This window comes from Alexandromys fortis, unplaced genomic scaffold (assembly GCF_014885135.2).
Source record: "Alexandromys fortis isolate MF-2015 unplaced genomic scaffold, M_Fortis_MF-2015_v1.1 scaffold_334, whole genome shotgun sequence".
In the NCBI taxonomy this organism is placed as follows: domain Eukaryota; kingdom Metazoa; phylum Chordata; class Mammalia; order Rodentia; family Cricetidae; genus Alexandromys; species Alexandromys fortis.
In genome coordinates, this window is record NW_026068274.1 from 771,224 (window position 1) to 781,571 (window position 10,348).

General features: G+C 37.5%; 1 pseudogene and 1 gene segment (V, D, J or C); both read right to left on the reverse strand.

Moving 5' to 3' along the window:
• LOC126494628 (immunoglobulin lambda variable 4-69-like) overlaps window positions 1-10,348 on the reverse strand; it is a 442,151-nt gene that overhangs the window by 398,029 nt on the left and 33,774 nt on the right.
• On the reverse strand, window positions 3,889-4,356 carry LOC126494632 (immunoglobulin lambda variable 4-69-like; annotated as a pseudogene).

Below are 10,348 nucleotides of genomic sequence, written 5' to 3' on the forward strand. Positions count from 1 at the left end.
TATGTAATTGAAATATATCTCTATATATCTAGAAAATCTAACTAAAATGACTACAAGCTTTACTATTATCGATGATTATCCATTAGCAACCTATATTTCCTATTATACATTACATTTTAAATGAACTACACAATCTCAATACCTTAATCAATATCAGAAATACATATACATATAACAAAATTGACCGTAAAATCCATACCAATGCAAATTATTCATATCTATATCATATCCCTCTTTAAATATAAAAGAACAGTTATAAACAATATTTGGGAATATGGGTGCAGTTATTTCTCTCCAAACTGTTTCCTGCTGAATAGGGGTGTCATTAATTAGGTATTTCATGGTACAACCTGTGTGCTAGGGTCATCTCAGTTGGCAGTGGAGTGAAGTAATTTTTTGAGGGTGTTTATAGTAACCTTTCAGGAGGGCGTGGTCTATCATACCAAATTGGAATAGAAGAAATCCACAGGGTCTCATCCTCTGCAAAAACAAAAGAAGGACTTTTTCAAAGCATCATAACCTTAGATCCAAATTTTGAAATCTTAATACCCTTATATCCATTCTGGTTCCATTTGGCAGCCCATATAATGAAATGTCTCTCTGTATTTAGCTCCTTTACAGTCAAAAATTTTAAAGAAAACACAATGTACATAATCCAGACTCTGTGAATATTTTTATTTTTACATGGCTTATTTTTACTTTATTTTGTCTCTTTAAAGACTTTACCCTTTTTTTGAAAGGCATTAACTTTATTTTCTATCATTTTTTTTCTTTTCTCTCTCAAGCCTACGTACATTCATCCAACACTGTGGTCTTTTATGTCTGAATCTGTTTTATTGTGAATCTGTATTTTTTTTTTTTTATTATCCAGGAGCATTTCTTAAAATGTTAAGCAGTTCTTAAAAACTTAAGTTGTACCATGTATAGGTAGTACAGTACTACCTGTGTCCTGCCCAGATAAACCTTAACTGAGCTGTTATTACAGTAATTATGGTAGTTCCTGCCTGAGGTCAGCACAGTTCAGCATGGAGCAGCTGTTCCTGTCTCAGATCCATTTGATGCACCTGAGCTGAACACAGTTCCAGGCACACAGCAAGTCCACATTGGCACCACAGTCAGCAGTTTAACTCTGAGACTGAACGTGCAGCACAGAAACTCTTTTTATCCAAGTTACAGCAAAATCTGACATGCAGAGCACTGCGCAGTCTGAAAACGCATCTCTGTAGTCTCTGTAAGGCAGCAGGAATCCGCCATGCTCTCTAGCCTGCCTAAGCCTGATTCTACCATCTGCCCAGGTGCAGGCAGGGAGCGCTGAGACATCTGTAGGGTCTCAGAGCACTCTCCTTCTGATCCCAAGCAGGAACACAAACATCCAGTCCCATAAAAGCCTTGAAATGCTTTAAAGCCAGAGTTCACACTGGTAACACAGCCCCAGGAAGCAATGCTTTAAAATGACACAGCTTTTTGTTGTTGCTGTTGCCGAATCAGGAAATCTCTCTACGGCACACCACCAACAAAGAGCAAAATTCTGCATTAAGCTCTGTTTTTCCTCTGTTTTAAATTAAGTTCTCCCAGGTTTTTAAGTGGATTTAGCCCCATGTTGGGCGCCACTCTGTAGTGATAGGTGCGGCGGGGCTGCGTCCCCGGCACCCAGCCGCCCGCATGGCTAGGTTATGCCCTGAAATAATTACACGAAAACTGTATTCTTTTAAACACTGCCTGGCCCATTAGTTCCAAGCCTCTTATTGGCTAGCTCTTACATATCAATCTAACCCATTTCTAATATCCCTGTAACACCACGAAGTGTCTTACCAGGGATGATCTTAACCTGTGTCTGTGTCCGGTAGGAGAATCATGGTGACTCCCCGACTTAGCTTCTTTCTCCCAGTATCCTGTTCTGTTTACTCCGCCTACCTATGTTCTAACCAATAAAATGGGCCAAAGCAATTTCTTTATTTTTTAACCAATGACATTTCTCCATCACCCAATGTATCTTATCAGATCACCATGGTAGAAAACTAGAAGTCAACAACAATACTAATTCCAGAAAACCCACAAACACATGGAAATTAAACAATGCTCACCGGAATGAATTTGTCAAGGAAGAAATAAAGGGAGAAATTAAAGACTTCCTAAATTCAATGAAAATGACCACAAAACATACCCAACTTTATGGGACACAATGAAAGCAGTATTAAGAGGCAAGTTCATAGCACTAAATGCCTACATAAAGAAGCTGGGAAAAATCACACAATAGTGAATTAGCAGAACATTTGGAAACTTTAGAACAAAAAGAAGCAAACCCACCTAAGCGAACTAGACAGCAGGAAATATTCAAATTGAGAGCTGAAATCAACAAAATAGAAACAAAGAAAACAACACAAAGAATCAATGAGACAAAGAGTTGGTTCTTCAAGAAAATCAACAAAATAGATAAACCTTTATCCAAACTAACCAAAAGGCAGAGAGAGAATATCCAAATTAACAAAAACCAGAAATGAAAGGGGGTACATAACAACAGATGTGGAGGAAATACAGAGGATCATCAGGTTATATTTTGAAAACCTATACTCTACAAAATTGGAAAACTTAAAGGAAATAGACAACTTTCTGGATAAATATTACTTACCAAAATATACACATTATTTGGTGTGGTCTTTGATCATTCATAGAAGTTTGACTGAATATACATTTCTTATGTCCTACTGGAGTTTTTGACTCATCCTCCACATTTATTCCATTATCCAGACCACTATTGTTTTTTTAAGAGTTAAGAACTTTAGTTTTTTTTTTCCTTTCAAAAATTTCCACTCCTCCCAATCCCCTCCCTCTCCCACTCACCCTCCTCTCTCCTCCTCCAGTCTTAAGAGAGGGCAGGGTACCCTGTCCTGTGGGAAGTCCAAAGCCCTCCCCACTCTACCCAGGCCTAGGAAGGTGTGCATCCAAACAGACTAATGTCCCCAAAAGCCAGTGCATGCTGTAGAAAACAAGTCCCAAGGCCATTTTATTTATAGTAGGCAGTGGATTTTTTAATTTGCCTGATGAGACACATTCTCCACAGTACCTGAGAATGAATGGACCACATTCATCATGGGGGCTTTCAAGAGGCCACCCATGATGTTTCCCTATGGTATTGGGTTGCCTGGTCTATTTTTTGTATTTATTGGTCCAATATCTAGTGTGAGATTTTAAAGATGGATTCAGTTTGGACAAAGGAAGGTCTTAATGCTGATATAGAAAAGTCACATGTAAAAATTTTTGCAGACACTAAACCATATGGTGGTCATTTTCTCCTTCCCTCAAAAATATCTGGGAAAGCTTACTAAGTAAAGCAGAGTGTCAGAAACAATATTGAAAAGCTTGTGTACATTTAAAGACAATGCTCAACCATTGTAGCTGTTTCTATTATTTTGTCATGAGCCTAGGAGGCCCTAGCACACTGCCTCATAAATGTTCTTACACTACTCCTCAGGAATTTGCTGGAGTTAAAACAATTAGAGCATGTGAGAAGCGAGCCATCTTATAAGCAACAAATAGACATTACTGTGAACATTGGTGAGTAACAGCTAGAGCCTTAAACCCAATTCTCAAACAGCAAAAAAGAATGTTCTCACCTCCTTAGCTCTGTACACATGAAATTTGATTTTTTTCATAGTCATTAATTTTACAGAGCAGTACTCTCAATACAATTCTTGCATTTCTTCTCTTTCACAAGGAGCTCAGGAGGCAGAACTATGATTTATCCCCTTGAGTAATAAGAGGAAAATATCCAATGAGTGTGATAAGTAAGAAATTCAGATGATCCTTTTCAAAACCATAGTCCAGCCTTGCTAGCACAAAAGGAAAATAGTTTCTGTCCTGTTTCCTCATTTATCTGAGTCACTGTGTTCACCCACTGCTATCACTTGCACCACAGAAATAGTCAGCTTCATCTTCAGGCTGAATGTTGGAGATGCTTAAGTAGCGATGAGCTCCAGAGCTGGAGCCAGAGAAGCGATCAGGGATCCCATCGCCCTTATCGTAGTTTCCATTACTACCAAGCCACATCAGATACTTAGGAGTTTTTTCTGGCAGTTTCTGGTACCATTCAATGTTGTAGCTGCTGTGTGCACTAATTAAGGTACAAGTGAGTTTGACTGTGGCTCCCAGGGAGGCTGAGGCTGTGGGTGACTAAGTCAGCACAGGTTGGGAGAAAGACCCTAGAAATAGAGAAATACATTATTTCCTGGTGTGAGAGAAAAGATGATAACATACCTTGTTGTAATTTGGTTTTCCTGAAATGACATCAGGGTGCAGATGATTTTTCTTACCTGTACAGTGAAGGAGGAAGAAGAAGAAGAGAGGAATCCAGGCCATGGTGCAGACACCACTAAGCTCTGCTTATCCTTTAACATTTCTCAGAGAACTGACAGGCCCTTTATGCAAATATTCAAATTTGTCCTGGTCAAGAAAATTCCTTCTTAGGTGTTTGTGCCATTAAAATCTGGGTGACACTTCCTTCCTGAGTCTGCCCAAGTGATCACAGTAGTCCAGCTGCTGGGCCTATTGAATCATGAACAGTCACAAAGTAGATGTATGTGTTCTCAGCTTAGAGTCTCCGGATCCTTCAGTGAAACCTATGGACCCCCACTGACTAGGTTTAGGTCTGTCATGTCTATGAACACCATACTTTCCCAAAGCATTTTCTACTAAGCATTTACTGATTAAGGTTAGAAAGAGTTACCTCCTCTGAGGCTGACTTTTGCATCTTCTCTTCAGTTTTCTTCTCCCCAGTGGGAACACTATGTAGACCATTTTTCTTACCCTATGTGTTATGACCCCCTACAGGACAGAAGACATATATCAGAAATACATTTGATGAAATATTACATTGTAATAAATAACAGTAGAAAATTACACTTATGAAACAGCAATGAAAATTTTTATGGTTGGGGTCAACACCAAATTAGAAACTGTATTAAGGAGTCAGAGCATTAGGAAATTCAAGAACCAAAGTTTCAGAGTTTAATTTATAAGGATTTCTTTATTAAAGGGCTTTTCTTACTTATGCTGAGGACAGAAAAATTTACTCCGTGAGCTTCTTCTCAGAATGCTCAAGAATTCAGGTGTATTATCTCTACTTGGTTCCTCAGCAGATTGACCCACAGAGACACACTGATGAATAATAGTATTTAGGATAATAAATATTATACTATGTGACTCTATTGATGCATTATAAATAAAATAATTGAAAATCACATGGCAATACAAAACAGAATTATAAAGAAAAAAGTTGGAGCAGGAACAGAGTGGACCTATATTTGTCCTTAAGAATTGTAGAGTATTGACAAAGAATGTCTGTGTTTGATGGTTTCTAAAAAACACTCAGTGATACCTGCCTATGACTTATGTGATACAAAATATAGTATTTATCTGACTATCCTTGATCTTTCAAGGACAGTTCACAGAAGGAAACAGTTCTAAATTGAAGGCAAGAATTAATGAACCATGATAGAAAAATTAGTCATTGGGGAGGTTGGGCAGAAGTAAGAGAAATATCAAGACTATATGGGTTTGCTCAGTTATATTTTAATGTACACATGGTTAAAGGAACAATATACCTAGACTGACTTTGTCAAACAACCAATCTGCCAGGATCAGAGTATTTTCAGAAGAGCAGGTGGGTGGTAAGTCCTTAAGAGACAGATATGATTGATGGCTCCAAAGAAACAGCATCTTCCAGACACAACAGGACTGATTCACATATTAAGTCATAGAAACTATGAAAGCAAGCATTTAAGACCAGCACAGGTTCAAATCAGACAAAATGCCACCAAAAAGAAATAGAAGTAATAAAATAATCTTAATCTTAGTTGAAATTTATTTGTAATTGATAACACAGAAAAGGGAAATTCAGTTATCTCCAATGAGTCTTACTGAAATACCAAACTCACTGCAGGGCAGGCCTCATAACAAAGGGTAGTTAGTCAATAGTAAACAGTCTCTACAAAGTGTGTGTGTGTGTGTGTACTTTTTGTATTGTTTTATTTAGTCTGATTGATTTCCCCATTTTACTTTGTCCATTTTGTTTTGGGTTTTCTGTTGTTGTTTCTTTATTTTTTGTGTGGGGGATTCTGTTTTGATCTGCTTGAAAGAAAATGAATTTAGGTGGGTAGACAGCTGGAAGGATCTGGGGGAATGGAAAGTATATGATCAAAATATTTTACATGAAAGAATTTAAAAAGAGAATCTGAAGACAAAATATTATTTGACAAATACAATAGAAAGAAAGAAAGAAAGAAAGAAAGAAAGAAAGAAAGAAAGAAAGAAAGAAAGACTAGAGAGATAGAGGGAGGATGGAAGAGAGGGAGAGAAAGGCAGAGAGAGAGAGAGAGAGAGAGAGAGGAAGAAAGAAAGAAGCTAGGGTTCTTTTTTCCTTGGTTGAATACATGCATAGAACATTGTATCCTACTCAGAATCTTTTAAACTGTATGATGGCTCTAGTGTGAAAGTCTTTCTGTATATGCATTGCTTTTATTGGGTAATGAATAAAGAAACTTCTTGGGTTTATGACAGGGGAGAATAGAACAAAACAAGAGGGGAATTACAAGCAGAGATACAAGAAAACAAAAGGCAGAGTTAGAGAGATGTCATATGGCTGCTGAAGGAGACAGATATTTCCGAAACTTACTAGTATACCAAGAGCCTTCTGGTGATACACAAAATAACAGAAATGGGTTAAATTAATGTAAGAGTTAGCAAAAAAAAAAAAAAAAAAAAAAAAAAAAAAAAAAAAACCATGCCCAAGCTATTGACAGAGCAGTGGTGCAACTAAAACAGTGTCTATGTGTTATTTTGGGTCATGGCTAGTATGAGAGAGTACTTGTAAGGTCTCACAATGGGAGTTGATTACTGAAACTACCATTGTGGAAGGAAAGAGTCAACTTACACAAGTTGTTCTTTAGCTGCCACACCAATGCTGTGGTATTTACACACCTTCAATCATTAAATAAATACGTAACTAAATAAATAAAGTGATAATTTTAAAATCCTATGATTAATTTCAAAATGACTTTGCTACTCTTTCTGCCCACATGTTATTTTGAGTTTATATTAGGTGCTTCTTTGATATTATTGAAATTCATATATTGATGTGAGTTACCTGGGAAAGAAGATGTCACAAGTAAAGGATAGTAGACCCCAATTGAGACCTACAAATATACAGGATCCATGTGCATCTTGAGTTTTAATAAGTATTGAATTATCACATGCTACAAACTATTGTCTTTCAAGTTATGAACATTTCCTTTTTCTTTAGTTACTGTTTCCTACTACCATGTATAACAAAAGAACTTCCTGAATTCCAGTCTGTGCTTTATATGACAGGAATAACTTTCTTAAGGTTTCCCACTAAAAATAACAGGCATGTCCCTTGGTGTCATATAGTTCACCAATTGTTCAAAATTGAGATTCTAATAGCAAGGTAGTACTTGTGTGATCACACCTTCACAGGTGGATGCCATTGAAGAAAAGGCATCTGCTAGAAGCTGCACTATGGTACCCTTGCTTACAATACTAAAATACTGAAATAGGAGCAATACCTTTATCATTTAAGACTGAAAATTGTTTAACATTAGAGTTTGTTTTTAGTCATAAAGCAAGAAATATGAGTCAACATGTCAATATCTTTCTTAATAAAATGGGAGTGAAGATTTAAAAATGTGCACAAATTAACAAATACATAACAAATTATTGCCCAGTTTGTTCCTTGAGATTGCATCAAAAACATACCAACCTATAAAGAGAGAGTTAAAGCAAGTGACTTGCATTATCACATGCTTATTTCTGGACGACAGATATGCAAAATGGACACTGAGCTAGGCACCCTATGGCACCTCTTCCTTCCCGCCATGTCCCTTGATGTTTGTGAACAATCTTAGGTTTTCATTGGTCAGCAGCTATAGAGCCCTACACACACATCAGTCTTCATGCCAATCCAACGCTACCTCCCTGTGATCTCAGCGCCATCTTAGGAAGACACAGGGACTCACTGTGCTTCAGCATGAGCTCATCTGACTAAACACAATAGTACTTGCAATCTTAAAATGAGATTATATACAATGGTAGTCAAATTTATCACATCACCATATCTTCCCTAAGGGGAAGTATGTTAATCTAATGTCAGAGAAGAAATTATTTCATCTATATTATTCTAATATAATATTCATATATCATCTAATGATATATACTAATTTTACATGTAATATATAGTATATTGGCTGTATTATACATTAATTATATATAACATATATTCATAATGTAATCATATTATATGTTAAATATAATAGCATATATTATTATATGACATGTTTTATATACTGTAATGTCATTATATATTAAAGATATATAGTTTCATAATTTTTAAAAGCTTAAAATGAATTTTATTTTCTTCAAGTGAGAGATAATATACCAACAGCTATAAAATAAGAATGGACTGTTACTCCACTTTGATCTAGTTGTAAAAAGAACATCACAGAGAATGCTTTTCTCTAAAGATCTGTTGACTCTAGTCTTACAAGAAAATGCATATGGGAGGAATAAAATACTTTACTTCTAGTTTTATGTTTTTATTCTATATTGCAACAGTTGACAAATATCTCTATTTTTTGTTTTTGTTCAAACTAAGACAAAATGAAGGGAGATACTTCCCGTCGCATTCTTGTCTTTGGAGAATTAAAACTACAATGGCAACAGTGCCTGGTCATGGAATGCCATTATCACAGAACAACTTTTATACCCAAGCTCAAGCAAACACGCATCTGTATTTATTCTCCTAATATGTCTCACTGTGATGAGCACCACTGTAGCATAGCATGCAGTAGCCTTCAGCACTGTCTTCCGTCCTGTAACTCTAAAGCCACCGAAGAAGATAAAGTTTAATATAAAAAGTGATAGAAGAGTGGTAGTGCCTTTTAGTTGCTAAGGTAATCAAAGTCTAGAGGCTTGTTCTGGAACCAGTGTGGAAAGAGACAATCAGTAACTGCTAGAGACTCTCATTCTTCAGAGTCACCACAGCCTGTGGAGGAGACCCTGAAAGAAACAGCTGTTAGATTTAAAAAGGTGGGAACAAATGAGAGGAGTCATTCCAAAGGCAGGCCTTTTTAATCTCATTGAAACTTGACAGAGACAAAGGAAATATAGGAGGATGAGACAGGTATCAAGTTCATGCTTTAAATCTCCAAAGATCCCATGCTTTAAATCTCCAAAGATGCTGCTGGTCTCTGGGGTTTTCTGGGTACTGGGGAAATGGTGACTTGCTGCAGTATGAGTCTTTTACTATCACCATCACCACTAAATTACATCTCTTCAACCCAGGGAACAATTTTACTCCCTGAGAAGGTGGGGCAGCTCTGAGGAAAAACCTGCTGTGCTGTAACCTCTGATTCTGGGTGTCAGCTTGGGCCAGAAGATTTAGTTCGAGTTAATAGTTAATTTCAGGTCTTACCAATTTTTGAGAAGTACACAGTGCCCCCTATAGGACCGTGAACACATACTTCCAATATCTTCAGTATAAGATTTTATTTTAGAATTATAGGTCCCTGAAGTAAATGATTTTTCTGATTTTGGGGACTTTGTATTTATTTTTGATATAAATTTTGTGTGCATGTGCAAAGACACTCACACAGACCCCCTGACTAGTTAGATGGAGAACATCTGGTTAAGTCTAACCTGAATTCCTCTCAACTCCTCATATGCTATCTCTGGAAGAAGAATTCTAAGAATATCAATGAATTCCGATCCTGTGATACTTTCATAAGACACAGTCATGACCTGCTTCCTCATGACTTGGATCTTTTTTTCTATTTTTATTTTTATTTTTTTTTGTAATATAATTTTTATTGAAAAAAATATTTCCGCCTCCTCCCCGCCTCCCATTTCCCTCCCCATCTCCCTTTTCCCTCACCTTCTCCCTTTTCCCTCCCTTTTCTCCTCTGCCCCTCCCCCTACTCCTCTCCCCCTCCCTCTCCAGTCTGAAGGGCAGTCAGGGTTCCCTGCCCTGTGGAAAGTCCAAAGTCCTTCCCCCTCCATCCTGGTCTAGGAAGGTGAACATCCAAACTGGCTAGGCTCCCACAAAGCCAGAACATGAAGTAGGATCAAAACCCAGTGCCATTGTCCTTGGCTTCTTAGCAGCCCTCATTGTCTGCCATATTCAGAGAGCCCGGTTTTATCCCATGCTTTTTCAGTCACAGTCCAGCTGGCCTTGGTGAGCTCCCAATAGATCAGCCCCACTGTCTCCGTGGGTGGGTGCACCCCTTGTGGTCATGACTTCTTTGCTCATATTCTCCCTCCTTCTGCTCCTCATTGGGAC